Source organism: Ochotona princeps, unplaced genomic scaffold (assembly GCF_030435755.1).
Source record: "Ochotona princeps isolate mOchPri1 unplaced genomic scaffold, mOchPri1.hap1 HAP1_SCAFFOLD_219, whole genome shotgun sequence".
Taxonomy (NCBI): domain Eukaryota; kingdom Metazoa; phylum Chordata; class Mammalia; order Lagomorpha; family Ochotonidae; genus Ochotona; species Ochotona princeps.
Window position 1 is genome coordinate 196738 of NW_026700510.1, and position 15948 is coordinate 212685.

Here is a 15948-nt window from a genome sequence, read left to right on the forward strand (position 1 = left end):
TGTCTGTCTTAGCTGATCAATATCAATAATAATATCTTCCGTAAAAATAAACATGGAATACATGTGAAATGGCACATGGTTACACACTAAACAAAACTTTTATATTCTGCAAGGCTTAAAGGTATATTTCATTTCAGACACCACAGTAGTACAATATCTTTAAGACCAGAATTTAGTGCTTGAGACAAATTGCAGACTTAATATGATTGACCATGATCAATGTGGGCATCTGTCTCAAAAACTAAACATCTGTGCAGCATAATCCAGTGAGCATGCTTTGAAACATAGTCATAAGATTTGAATTTATTTTAAAGGTCATCTAAATAGCAACACTTTCATTCCAAAGCCTTGTCTTTCTTTTTTTTTTTTTTAAAGATTTATTTTATTTTTATTACAAAGTCAGATGTACTGAGAGGAGGAGAGATAGAGAGGAAGTGGAGCTGCCGGGATTAGAACCAGCAGCCATATGGGATCAAGGCGAGGACGTTAGCCACTAGGCCACGCTGCCGAGCCCAGCCTTGTCTTTCTTAAGAGTCATTGCAGGACTCTCCTATTATTTCCAGTAGTGATTCTGAAGGAAGTAAAAATTTTGTCCATAGAGAATCAAGCCACAATGCCTAGTTTTATATGTATATTCTACTGAAGCATTCCTCCCCCACAACATTTTGAGTTTTCAAGACACTGATATACAAAATAATTTGATGACAGCCTCAGTCAATGAAGGCAACTCATTTTCATGGAATGCTGTATTGGGGTTGCTGCCATAATATTAACTTTTATTTTCACATCTTCCTGTGCCTGGTAAGAGGTATCTGTCAAGGAAATGCCCAGTCCAAAAGATGTGATGGATGTAGGGATTGCTGCAAGACCAGAATGTGACCATTACAGATGGTGAGAACAGCTGCAACGAGCCTGTGACCAGGCAAGGTGTGACAACTATGGAGCCACCCAGCCTGCGACTAGAGCATGGTGGGACAACTGTGGAGCCACCAAGCCTGTGACCAGAGATGAAACTACTAATTTTGCATTCCTCCAATATCTCTCAGTCAAAGAGGCTCCCAAGTACATATTATGTCTTTTGTCTATAAAGTGTTATTATATTACATGGCCATAACTGAGACCTGAAAGTGTGAACCTCTGATCAAAGGCCACAGTTTGTAAGCACTCAAGGGGCATTTCGAACTAACACATCCTCATTGTTTAGTCCCAAGTTGTTTTGCACCATCACACGCCAGCTAATTAAAGAAGCTCTGAATGTGGTTTAAGAGTTGGAATTGTTTTACCTGCTTCCGTAATTTTTCACTAGAGGAAATAAAAAATGATTTTACTAACATCATTAAGATATACTTTTAATTATTGTTCAGTTGTTTATGAGGTTGTAGAGCCTGAAGTTATAGGGGGACTTAATGTTTAAAACTTTTTGTTTTAGATCTTTATGTTTTTCTCTTCTGATGTATTTATTATTATGATTTATTATATAATTCTATAGGCCCTGGGATTTCTCTAAACCCCTCCATAATTTTCCACCCCCACAACTGAGTTCCCCTACATTCTTACTATAGTATAGTTTTTTATAAATAGTCATGTATCTATCATTGCAGGTATGAACAATGATGGAGAGTCCAGCATCCTATTGTCAAGGTATAGTTAGTTTCATTGGGAGTTCACCTTTGATCTGGAAGTAGAAATGAATGCTGCATGCTGCAATGTATTCTCATATTTGGACATGGTAGTCTTCATTACGCAGTTAATATACATTCCTCTTAAATGAAAAGGCACAATATAAAATCAAGAACTGGAAGAAAAAGAGATATTTACAACACCATGAAGTTAAATAACATGCTACTGAATGACTAATGTGTCAATGATGAAATGAAAATCAAGAACCTTCTTGAAGAAAAGATGCTACTGTATGATCTATGAGGTATGAAAGAATTTAATGAGGAAAAAGAAGTGTTTTGAAAAGATGAAACTTAAGAAAAATCAGAATTCATGAGATATACTTTCCACGGATCTTTGTTGGTGAGATACGCTTTCTATAGGAAACAAATAGATGGGTTTTGTTTTCATAATCCAGTCTAGTTATCTATAACATTTGCTTGATGAGTTTAAGCAGTTAGTTTCAGGGTTAATATGAATGGATGGTAATTTGCTCTTGTCATTTTAACAATGGATTAGTCATTGACTTAGTCTTCTGTTAATTTACTGGGATGCTCCTCACACTTGCTTTAGGTTTTGTTGGGTGTTATTCTTCTCTGTCAAGAAGACATGTTGGCCACAAGATGGCGGCAGGACAAATCAGGGTGGATTCCAATCTTGGGACTGGGGGTGGTCTGGACCACTCTGCAGGGTGTCAGCTGCGGGAGGTGTCCCTGCTAGGTGGAATCCGTCTAGGGACTCAAGCCAAAATCACCCCGCATGGCGGTGGCTGAGGCCTTGGTTTTGGGCGGCCAGTGCACCAATTGATGCCAGGCTCTGCCTGCTGGCCACCCAGCGGCGAGCTCTGGGGTTTTTATGATTTGTAACAGCTGCTTAAGGACACTCATCAATTAGACCAGCTTTAGTATAGGTGAAATATGTATTCCTGGTGATTGCCAGTGATAGGAACATGTAACTTTAGCATAAGAGTGGGACTGAGACCTGAAGGTTTGAAGGGGAATGCTCATAAAAGGAGCAGTGGCATCTGAGTGTGCATCCTGAGTGGGGTGTGGTGTGTGGGCTGGACCAGACTGCAACCTTTACCAGCTCAGACAGGGCCAATGGGAGGGCCTGACTGAGCCAGGCACTGGCCTAAAGCCCGAAGGCATCTAGGAGAACTGGATCTGGGGAGGACTCAGGGGCAGAAACCCGGGAAGGTCCCCTGGTGGTTATAGCTCCCACTGGTGAACAGGTGGTCTGGACCTGGGGGGCAGACAGGCTGGGCAAAGTTGCACCAACGGCTTGTCAGTGTATGAAAAGGCGATGGAACAGGTACACCAGGCAGCACTGAGCAAACCCTAGCCCAGAAATAAGATTGGAAACCAGGATGGACCACAGGACAGGCCCAGCTAGGTTTTTGCACCAACTGGTCTGCATGAGCCACGGATGCTGAGCTACAATGTCTAGGACAGGGGTCGCGACAAGTGACATGTTGTGTCAAGCTGAGTCAGAGCAACCACTGGCATGTGTGTGATCTATGGCTGGGAGCAGGCCCAGTCGGGGGACTAAGGGGACACCCTAGCTGGGTGGAGGCTCCCACCAAAGGAGCACACAAGCTGGAATGGGGCTGCATTCTGGTCAGGATACAGTTGTAGTCTCCCTTGGCATAAGTGTTGACTGGGACACAACACACCAGGCCAGGCCAGACTGCAACACCTTCTAGTGTTCTGGAGGACCAGGGTAGATGTGGGAAGGACTAGGCTAGGTCTCAACCCCAACTGAGCCATATATGAACTATATGTGGGTATGGATGCACTGTGGCTGGGCTGAAGCATCCATAAGCAAGAGCCAGAATGGGTTGAAGGCCAGTTAGAAGAGGCCACTGTTCCTGCTACGACAGGGGGTGAGCTGAGTACTGCTGGCTAATGGACCCACTGGTATGTGTGAAATCTGGCACTTGGAGGCGTTCTGATGGAGGAGCCTGGGCAACTCCTCTTGAAGGACACAGACCCTGTGGGTAAGCACAAGAAGCATGGAAGGATACAGCCAAGAGGTCATGGAAAGTGTCCCACTGTCATACATTTGGCAAGGGTCGGGAGTGGACCAGACTGAATTAGTTCATGTCACCCACTGGCAAATCTGAACACTGCAACAGAGTGTGAGTGGAGCCAGGTTTGGTCGCGACAAAAACTGTTCACGGTGCAGAATGCCAAGGTGAGGTTGCCTGTGTCAGACATGACTGCAGCACCCAACCAGCACATGTGAGAGCCAGGAAGGGAGGGGGTTGAACTGCAAGGGAACAATGGGCGGTCCCCTTGCTGAACAGCTACGTCCACTGGAGAGCATGAGCAGGGATGGGGTCAGACCAGACCACGCAGGGCTACTGCACCTGTGCACTTCATGTGGACTGGATCAGGGAAGACCAAGGCTGGGCCAGGTGTTTCGACTGGTGCAATCTACAAATAGAGTGGGTGAGGGTTATTGGGGCTTGGCCGAAGTATCAGCTGGCAGAAGCTGGCACTGTGGGCTAGTTCTATAAAGTTAAACCACAGAAACACCTGGACACTACATAATTCAGGAGGGGGAGTGGCCTGGGAGGGAAAAAGTGAGCTCCTCTCTCTTGGGTTACCACACCAAAGGGAGGGCATGAAAGCTAGGACAGGGGTTGAGGTGGCTCTTGTCAATGATTACACAGGCAACAAGGCATGTTGCTGAAGGGCATATGGAAGAAGAATCAGCCGAGTGGTTCTTGTGGGAGAACAACTCCATTTGGCTCACTAACTTCACACACCATCAGGCTTCCAAGCAGCTCTCAAGGAAACTCAGTTTTCACACTCTATGCTTAGTGCCCTTTGAGTGCATTATCTAGGAATGAACCTCTTAGAGCATCCCATACAAACGAATGCTCCACATGCGGGTTTCACATGCCACCAACTCCACATTCACAGACAACTTCAGCGCCAAAGCCGTTTTCAGATAGCCCTCAATGCAAAGGCTCTAGAAGCAAATATTGGTGTGAGAGCTAATTCAATCAAGGAAACACTGCATGTTGGTGAAGGGCATATTGAAGAAGAATCAGCCGAGTGGTTCTTGTGGGAGGACAACTCCGTTTGGCTCACTAACTTCACACACCATCAGGCTTCCATGCAGCCCTGAAGGAAACTCAGTTTTCACACTCTATGCTTAGTGCCCTTTGAGTGACTAGGACTGAAATGAAGCTTGGTGAGCCTCCCACATAAACCAATGCTCCACATGCGGGTTTCACATGCCACCAACTCCACATTCACAGACAACTTCAGCGATAAAGCCGTTTTCAGATAGCCCTCAATGCAAAGGCTCTAGAGGCAAATATTTGTGTGAGAGCTAATTCAATCAAGGAAACACTGCATGTTGGTGAAGGGCATATTGAAGAAGAATCAGCCGAGTGGCTCTTGTGGGAGAACAACTCCATTTGGCTCACTAACTTCACACACCATCAGGCTTCCAAGCAGCTCTCAAGGAAACTCACTTTTCACTCTATGCTTAATGCCCTTTGAGTGCAGAGGACTGAAATGAAGCTTGGTGAGCATCCCACACAATGCAATATTCCACATGCGGGTTTCACATGCCACCAACTCCACATTCACAGACAACTCCAGCGCCACAGCCGTTTTCAGATAGCCCTCAATGCAAAGGCTCTAGAGGCAAATAGTGGTGTGAGAGCTAATTCAATCAAAGAAACACTGCATGTTGGTGAAGGGCATATTGAAGAAGAATCAGCCGAGTGGTTCTTGTGGGAGAACAACTCCATTTGGCTCACTAACTTCACACACCATCATGCTTCCAAGCAGCTCTCAAGGAAACTCAGTTTTCACACTCTATGCTTAATGCCCTTTGATTGCAATTTCTAGGAATGAACCTGGTAGAGCATCCCACAAAAACCAATGCTCCACATGCGGGTTTCTCATGCCACCAACTCCACATTCACAGGCAACTTCAGCGCCAAAGCCGTTTTCAGATAGCCCTCAATGCAAAGGCTCTAGACGCAAATATTGGCGTGAGAGCTAATTTAATGAAGGAAACACTGCATGTTGGTGAAGGGCATATTGAAGAAGAATGAGCTGAGTGGTTCTTGTGGGAGAACAACTCCATTTGGCTCACTAACTTCACACACCATCAGGCTTCCAAGCAGCCCTCACGGAAATTCAGCTTAACCCTCTATGCTTAATGCCCTTTGAGTTCTGAGGCCTGAAATGAAGCTTGGTAGAGCATCCCACACAAACCAATATTCCACATGCGGGTTTCACATGCCACCAACTCCACATTCACAGACAACTTCAGCGCCAAAGCCGTTTTCAGATAGCCCTCAATGCAAAGGCTCTAAACGCAAATATTTGTGTGAGAGCTAATTTAATCAAGGAAACACTGCATGTTGGTGAAGGGCATATTGAAGAAAAATGAGCCGTGTGGCTCTTGTGGGAGAACAACTCCATTTGGCTCACTAACTTCACACACCATCAGGCTTCCAAAAGCTCTCAAGGAAACTCACTTTTCACACTCTATGCTTAATGCGCTTAAAGTGCATTATCTAGGAATGAACCTCTTAGAGCATCCCAAACAAACATATGCTCAACATGCGGGTTTCACATGCGACCAACTCCACATTCACAGACAACTTCAGCGCCAAAGCCGTTTTCAGGTAGCCCTCAATGCAAAGGCTCTAGACGCAAATATTGGTGTGAGAGCTAATTCAATCAAGGAAACACTGCATGTTGGTGAAGGGCATATTGAAGAAGAATCAGATGAGTGGTTCTTGTGGGAGAACAACTCCATTTGGCTCACTAACTTCACACACCATCAGGCTACCAAGTAGCTCTCAAGGAAACTCAGTTTTCAAACTCTATGCTTAATGCCCATGGAGGGCCTAGGATTGAAGTTAAGCTTGGTTAGCATAAAACACAAACGAATGTTCCACATGCTGGTTTCACATGCCACCAACTCCACATTCACAGGCAACTTCAGCGCCAAAGCCGTTTCCAGATAGCCCTCAATGCAAAGGCTCTAGACGCAAATAGTGGTGTGAGAGCTAATTCAATCAAGGAAACACTGCATGTTGGTGAAGGGCATATTGAAAAAAAGTCAGCCGAGTGGTTCTTGTGGGAGAACAACTCCATTTGGCTCACTAACTTCACACACCATCAGGCTTCCAAGCAGCTCTCAAGGAAACTCAGTTTTCACACTCTATGCTTAGTGCCCTTTGAGTGTTTTATCTAGGAATGAACCTGGTAGAGCATCCCACACAAATGAATGCTCCACATGCGGGTTTCACATGCCACCAACTCCACATTCACAGGCAATTTCAGTGCCAAAGCCGTTTTCAGATAGCCCTCAATGCAAAGGCTCTAGCGCACATATTGGTGTGAGAGCTAATTCAATCAAGGAAACACTGCATGTTGGTGAAGGGCATATTGGAGAAGAATTAGCTGAGTGGTTCTTGTGGGAGAACAACTCCATTTGGCTCACTAACTTCACACACCATCAGGCTTCCAAGCAGCTCTCAAGGAAACTCAGTTTCCACACTCTATGCTTCATGCCCTTTGAGTGCATTATCTAGGAATGAACCTGGTGGTGCAGAACCCCATACTAACGAATGCTTCACATGCGGGTTTCACATGCCACCAACTCCACATTCACAGACAACTTCAGCGCCAAAGCCATTTTCAGATAGCCCTCAATGCAAAGGATCTAGCTGCAAATATTGGTGTGAGAATAATTCAATCAAGGAAACACTGCATGTTGGTGAAGGGCATATTGAAGAAGAATCAGATGAGTGGTTCTTGTGGGAGAACAACTCCATTTGCCTCACTAACTTCACACACCATCAGGCTGCCAAGTAGCTCTCAAGGAAACTCAGCTTTCAAACTCTATGCTTAATGCCCATTGAGTGCCTAGGATTGAAGTAAAGCTTGGTGAGCATGAAACACAAACCAATGCTCCACATGCGGGTTTCACATGCCACCAACTCCACATTCACAGAAAACTTCAGCGCCAAAGCCATTTGCAAATAGTCCTCAATGCAAAGGCTCTAGACGCAAATAGTGGTGTGAGAGCTAATTCAATCAAGGAAACACTGCATGTTGGTGAAGGGCATATTGAAAAAAAGTCAGCCTAGTGGTTCTTGTGGGAGAACAACTCCATTTGGCTCACTAACTTCACACACCATCAGGCTTCCAAGCAGCTCTCAAGGAAACTCAGTTTTCACATTCTATGCTTAGTGCCCTTTGAGAGCCTAGGACTAAAATGAAGCTTGGTTAGCATCCCACACAAACGAATGCTCCACATGCGGGTTTCACATGCCACCAACTCCACATTCACAGACAACTTCAGCGCCACAGCCATTTTCAGATAGCCCTCAATGCGAAGGCTCTAGACGCAAATATTGGTGTGAGAGCTAATTCAATCAAGGAAACACTGCATGTTGGTGAAGGGCATATTGAAGAAGAATCAGCCAAGTGGTTCTTGTGGGAGAACAACTCCATTTGGCTCACTAACTTCACACACCATCAGGCTTCCAAGCATCTCTCAAGGAAACTCAGTTTTCACACTCTATGCTTAGTGCCCTTTGAGTGTATTATCTAGGCATGAACATGGTAGAGCATCACACACAAACGAATGCTCCACATGCGGGTTTCACATGCCACCAACTCCACATTCACAGAAAACTTCAGCGCCAAGCCATTTGCAAATAGCCCTCAATGCAAAGGCTCTAGGCGCAAATATTGGTGTGAGAGCTAATTCAATCAAGGAAACACTGCATGTTGGTGAAGGGCATATTGAAAAAAAGTCACCCGAGTGGTTCTTGTGGGAGAACAACTCCATTTGGCTCACTAACTTCACACACCATCAGGCTTCCAAGCAGCTCTCAAGGAAACTCAGTTTTCACACTCTATGCTTAGTGCCCTTTGAGTGCCTAGGTCTGAAATGAAGCTTGGTGAGCATCCCACACAAACGAATGCTCCACATGCGGGTTTCACATGCCACCAACTCCACATTCACAGGCAACTTCAGCGCCACAGCCGTTTTCAGATAGCCCTCAATGCAAAGGCTCTAGACGCAAATATTGGTGTGAGAGCTAATTCAATCAAGGAAACACTGCATGTTGGTGAAGGGCATATTGAAGAAGACTCAGATGAGTGGTTCTTGTGGTAGAACAACTCCATTTGGCTCACTAACTTCACACACCATCAGGCTTCCAAGCAGCTCTCAAGGAAACTCAGTTTTCACATTCTAAGCTTAGTGCCCTTTGAGAGCCTAGGACTAAAATGAAGCTTGGTGAGCATCCCACACAAACAAATGCTCCACATGCGGGTTTCACATGCCACCAAATCCACATTCACAGAAAACTTCAGCGCCAAAGCCGTTTTCAGATAGCCCTCAATGCAAAGGCTCTAGACGCAAATATTGGCGTGAGAGCTAATTTAATGAAGGAAACACTGCATGTTGGTGAAGGGCATATTGAAGAAGAATCAGCCGAGTGGTTCTTGTGGGAGAACAACTCCATTTGGCTCACTAACTTCACACACCATCAGGCTTCCAAGCAGCTCTCAAGGAAACTCAGTTTTCACACTCTATGCTTAGTGCCCTTTGAGTGTATTATCTAGGAATGAATCGGGTAGAGCATCCCACACAAACGAATGCTCCACATGCGGGTTTCACATGCCACCAACTCCACATTCACAGAAAACTTCAGCGCCAAAGCCATTTGCAAATAGCCCTCAATGCAAAGGATCTAGACGCAAATATTGGTGTGAGAGTTAATTTAATCAAAGAAACCCTGCATGTTGGTGAAGGGCATATTGAAGAAGAATCAGCCGAGTGGTTCTTGTGGGAGAACAACTCCATTTGGCTCACTAACTTCACACACCTTCAGGCTGCCAAGTAGCTCTCAAGGAAACTCAGTTTTCAAACTCTATGCTTAATGCCCTTTGAGTGCCTAGGTATGAAATGAAGCTTGGTGAGCATCCCACACAAACGAATGCTCCACATGCGGGTTTCACATGCCACCCTCTCCACATTCACAGAAAACTTCAGCGCCACAGCCGTTTTCAGATAGCCCTCAATGCAAAGGCTCTAGACGCAAATAGTGGTGTGAGAGCTAATTCAGTCAAGGAAACACTGCATGGGGGTAAAGGGCATATTGAAGAAGAATCAGCCGAGTGGTTCTTGTGGGAGAACAACTCCATTTGGCTCACTAACTTCACACACCATCAGGCTTCCAAGCAGCTCTCAAGGAAACTCAGTTTTCACACTCTATGCTTAGTGCCCTTTGAGTGCATTATCTAGGAATGAACCTGGTAGAGCATCCCACACAAACGAATGCTCCACATGCGGGTTTCACATGCCACCAACTCCACATTCACAGGCAACTTCAGCGCCACAGCCATTTTCAGATAGCCCTCAATGCAAAGGCTCTAGACGCAAATATTGGTGTGAGAGCTAATTCAATCAAGGAAACACTGCATGGTGGTGAAGGGCATATTGAAGAAGAATCAGCCGAGTGGTTCTTGTGGGAGAACAACTCCATTTGGCTCACTAACTTCACACACCATCAGGCTTCCAAGCAGCTCTCAAGGAAACTCAGTTTTCACACTCTATGCTTAGTGCCCTTTGAGTGCCTGGGACGGAAATGAAGCTTGGTGAGCCTCCCACACGAACGAATGCTCCACATGCGGGTTTCACATGCCACCAACTCCACATTCACAGGCAACTTCAGCGCCACAGCCGTTTTCAGATAGACATCAATGCAAAGGCTCTAGACGCAAATAGTGGTGTGAGAGCTAATTCAATCAAGGAAACACTGCATGTTGGTGAAGGGCATATTGAAGAAGAATCAGCCGAGTGGTTCTTGTGGGAGAACAACTCCATTTGGCTCACTAACTTCACACACCATCAGGCTTCCAAGCAGCTCTCAAGGAAACTCAGTTTTCACACTCTATGCTTAGTGCCCGTTGAGTGCATTATCTAGGAATGAACCTGGTAGAGCATCCCACACAAACGAATGCTCCACATGCGGGTTTCACATGCCACCAACTCCACATTCACAGGCAACTTCAGTGCCAAAGCCTTTTTCAGATAGCCCTCAATGCAAAGTCTCTAGACGCAAATAGTGGTGTGAGAGCTAATACAATCAAAGAAACACTTCATGTTGGTGAAGGGCATATTGAAGAAGAATCAGCCGAGTGGTTCTTGTGGGAGAACAACTCCATTTGGCTCACTAACTTCACACACCATCAGGCTTCCAAGCAGCTCTCAAGGAAACTCAGTTTTCACACTCTATGCTTAGTGCACTTTGAATGCCTAGGACTGAAATGAAGCTTGGTGAACATCCCACACAAACGAATGCTCCACGTGTGGGTTTCACATGCCACCAACTCCACATTCACAGGCAACTTCAGCGCCACAGCCGTTTTCAGATAGCCCTCAATGCAAAGGCTCTAGACGCAAATATTGGTGTGAGAGCTAATTCAATCAAGGAAACACTGCATGTTGGTGAAGGGCATATTGAAGAAGAATCAGCCGAGTGGTTCTTGTGGGAGAACAACTCCATTTGGCTCACTAACTTCACACACCATCAGGCTTCCAAGCAGCTCTCAAGGAAACTCAGTTTTCACACTCTATGCTTAGTGCACTTTGAGTGCATTATCTAGGAATGAACCTGGTAGAGCATCCCACACAAACGAATGCTCCACATGCGGGTTTCACATGCCACCAACTCCACATTCACAGGCAACTTCAGCGCCACAGCCGTTTTCTGATAGCCCTCAATGCAAAGGCTCTAGACGCAAATAGTGGTGTGAGAGCTAATACAATCAAAGAAACACTTCATGTTGGTGAAGGGCATATTGAAGAAGAATCAGCCGCGTGGTTCCTGTGGGAGAACAACTCCATTTGGCTCACTAACTTCACACACCATCAGGCTTCCAAGCATCTCTCAAGGAAACTCAGTTTTCACACTCTATGCTTAGTGCCCTTTGAGTGTATTATCTAGGCATGAACATGGTAGAGCATCACACACAAACGAATGCTCCACATGCGGGTTTCACATGCCACCAACTCCACATTCACAGAAAACTTCAGCGCCAAGCCATTTGCAAATAGCCCTCAATGCAAAGGCTCTAGGCGCAAATATTGGTGTGAGAGCTAATTCAATCAAGGAAACACTGCATGTTGGTGAAGGGCATATTGAAAAAAAGTCACCCGAGTGGTTCTTGTGGGAGAACAACTCCATTTGGCTCACTAACTTCACACACCATCAGGCTTCCAAGCAGCTCTCAAGGAAACTCAGTTTTCACACTCTATGCTTAGTGCCCTTTGAGTGCCTAGGTCTGAAATGAAGCTTGGTGAGCATCCCACACAAACGAATGCTCCACATGCGGGTTTCACATGCCACCAACTCCACATTCACAGGCAACTTCAGCGCCACAGCCGTTTTCAGATAGCCCTCAATGCAAAGGCTCTAGACGCAAATATTGGTGTGAGAGCTAATTCAATCAAGGAAACACTGCATGTTGGTGAAGGGCATATTGAAGAAGACTCAGATGAGTGGTTCTTGTGGTAGAACAACTCCATTTGGCTCACTAACTTCACACACCATCAGGCTTCCAAGCAGCTCTCAAGGAAACTCAGTTTTCACATTCTAAGCTTAGTGCCCTTTGAGAGCCTAGGACTAAAATGAAGCTTGGTGAGCATCCCACACAAACAAATGCTCCACATGCGGGTTTCACATGCCACCAAATCCACATTCACAGAAAACTTCAGCGCCAAAGCCGTTTTCAGATAGCCCTCAATGCAAAGGCTCTAGACGCAAATATTGGCGTGAGAGCTAATTTAATGAAGGAAACACTGCATGTTGGTGAAGGGCATATTGAAGAAGAATCAGCCGAGTGGTTCTTGTGGGAGAACAACTCCATTTGGCTCACTAACTTCACACACCATCAGGCTTCCAAGCAGCTCTCAAGGAAACTCAGTTTTCACACTCTATGCTTAGTGCCCTTTGAGTGTATTATCTAGGAATGAATCGGGTAGAGCATCCCACACAAACGAATGCTCCACATGCGGGTTTCACATGCCACCAACTCCACATTCACAGAAAACTTCAGCGCCAAAGCCATTTGCAAATAGCCCTCAATGCAAAGGATCTAGACGCAAATATTGGTGTGAGAGTTAATTTAATCAAAGAAACCCTGCATGTTGGTGAAGGGCATATTGAAGAAGAATCAGCCGAGTGGTTCTTGTGGGAGAACAACTCCATTTGGCTCACTAACTTCACACACCTTCAGGCTGCCAAGTAGCTCTCAAGGAAACTCAGTTTTCAAACTCTATGCTTAATGCCCTTTGAGTGCCTAGGTATGAAATGAAGCTTGGTGAGCATCCCACACAAACGAATGCTCCACATGCGGGTTTCACATGCCACCCTCTCCACATTCACAGAAAACTTCAGCGCCCACAGCCGTTTTCAGATAGCCCTCAATGCAAAGGCTCTAGACGCAAATAGTGGTGTGAGAGCTAATTCAGTCAAGGAAACACTGCATGGGGGTAAAGGGCATATTGAAGAAGAATCAGCCGAGTGGTTCTTGTGGGAGAACAACTCCATTTGGCTCACTAACTTCACACACCATCAGGCTTCCAAGCAGCTCTCAAGGAAACTCAGTTTTCACACTCTATGCTTAGTGCCCTTTGAGTGCATTATCTAGGAATGAACCTGGTAGAGCATCCCACACAAACGAATGCTCCACATGCGGGTTTCACATGCCACCAACTCCACATTCACAGGCAACTTCAGCGCCACAGCCATTTTCAGATAGCCCTCAATGCAAAGGCTCTAGACGCAAATATTGGTGTGAGAGCTAATTCAATCAAGGAAACACTGCATGGTGGTGAAGGGCATATTGAAGAAGAATCAGCCGAGTGGTTCTTGTGGGAGAACAACTCCATTTGGCTCACTAACTTCACACACCATCAGGCTTCCAAGCAGCTCTCAAGGAAACTCAGTTTTCACACTCTATGCTTAGTGCCCTTTGAGTGCCTGGGACGGAAATGAAGCTTGGTGAGCCTCCCACACGAACGAATGCTCCACATGCGGGTTTCACATGCCACCAACTCCACATTCACAGGCAACTTCAGCGCCACAGCCGTTTTCAGATAGACATCAATGCAAAGGCTCTAGACGCAAATAGTGGTGTGAGAGCTAATTCAATCAAGGAAACACGCATGTTGGTGAAGGGCATATTGAAGAAGAATCAGCCGAGTGGTTCTTGTGGGAGAACAACTCCATTTGGCTCACTAACTTCACACACCATCAGGCTTCCAAGCAGCTCTCAAGGAAACTCAGTTTTCACACTCTATGCTTAGTGCCCGTTGAGTGCATTATCTAGGAATGAACCTGGTAGAGCATCCCACACAAACGAATGCTCCACATGCGGGTTTCACATGCCACCAACTCCACATTCACAGGCAACTTCAGTGCCAAAGCCTTTTTCAGATAGCCCTCAATGCAAAGTCTCTAGACGCAAATAGTGGTGTGAGAGCTAATACAATCAAAGAAACACTTCATGTTGGTGAAGGGCATATTGAAGAAGAATCAGCCGAGTGGTTCTTGTGGGAGAACAACTCCATTTGGCTCACTAACTTCACACACCATCAGGCTTCCAAGCAGCTCTCAAGGAAACTCAGTTTTCACACTCTATGCTTAGTGCACTTTGAATGCCTAGGACTGAAATGAAGCTTGGTGAACATCCCACACAAACGAATGCTCCACGTGTGGGTTTCACATGCCACCAACTCCACATTCACAGGCAACTTCAGCGCCACAGCCGTTTTCAGATAGCCCTCAATGCAAAGGCTCTAGACGCAAATATTGGTGTGAGAGCTAATTCAATCAAGGAAACACTGCATGTTGGTGAAGGGCATATTGAAGAAGAATCAGCCGAGTGGTTCTTGTGGGAGAACAACTCCATTTGGCTCACTAACTTCACACACCATCAGGCTTCCAAGCAGCTCTCAAGGAAACTCAGTTTTCACACTCTATGCTTAGTGCACTTTGAGTGCATTATCTAGGAATGAACCTGGTAGAGCATCCCACACAAACGAATGCTCCACATGCGGGTTTCACATGCCACCAACTCCACATTCACAGGCAACTTCAGCGCCACAGCCGTTTTCTGATAGCCCTCAATGCAAAGGCTCTAGACGCAAATAGTGGTGTGAGAGCTAATACAATCAAAGAAACACTTCATGTTGGTGAAGGGCATATTGAAGAAGAATCAGCCGCGTGGTTCCTGTGGGAGAACAACTCCATTTGGCTCACTAACTTCACACACCATCAGGCTTCCAAGCAGCTCTCAAGGAAACTCAGTTTTCACACTCTATGCTTAGTGCACTTTGAATGCCTAGGACTGAAATGAAGCTTGGTGAACATCCCACACGAACGAATGTTCCACGTGTGGGTTTCACATGCCACCAACTCCACATTGACAGGCAACTTCAGCGCCACAGCCGTTTTCATATAGCCCTCAATGCAAAGGCTCTAGACGCAAATATTGGTGTGAGAGCTAATTCAATCAAGGAAACACTGCATGTTGGTGAAGGGCATATTGAAGAAGAATCAGCCGAGTGGTTCTTGTGGGAGAACAACTCCATTTGGCTCACTAACTTCACACACCATCAGGCTTCCAAGCAGCTCTCAAGGAAACTCAGTTTTCACACTCTATGCTTAGTGCCCTTTGAGTGCATTATCTAGGAATGAACCTGGTAGAGCATCCCACACAAACGAATGCTCCACATGCGGGTTTCACATGCCACCAACTCCACATTCACAGGCAACTTCAGCGCCACAGCCGTTTTCAGATAGCCCTCAATGCAAAGGCTCTAGACGCAAATAGTGGTGTGAGAGCTAATTCAATCAAGGAAACACTGCATGTTGGTGAAGGGCATATTGAAGAAGAATCAGCCGAGTGGTTCTTGTGGGAGAACAACTCCATTTGGCTCACTAACTTCACACACCATCAGGCTTCCAAGCAGCTCTCAAGGAAACTCAGTTTTCACACTCTATGCTTAGTGCCCTTTGAGTGCATTATCTAGGAATGAACCTGGTAGAGCATCCCACACAAACGAATGCTCCACATGCGGGTTTCACATGCCACCAACTTTACATTCACAGGCAACTTCAGCGCCACAGCCGTTTTCAGATAGCCCTCAATGCAAAGGCTCTAGACGCAAATAGTGGTGTGAGAGCTAATTCAATCAAGGAAACACTGCATGTTGGTGAAGGGC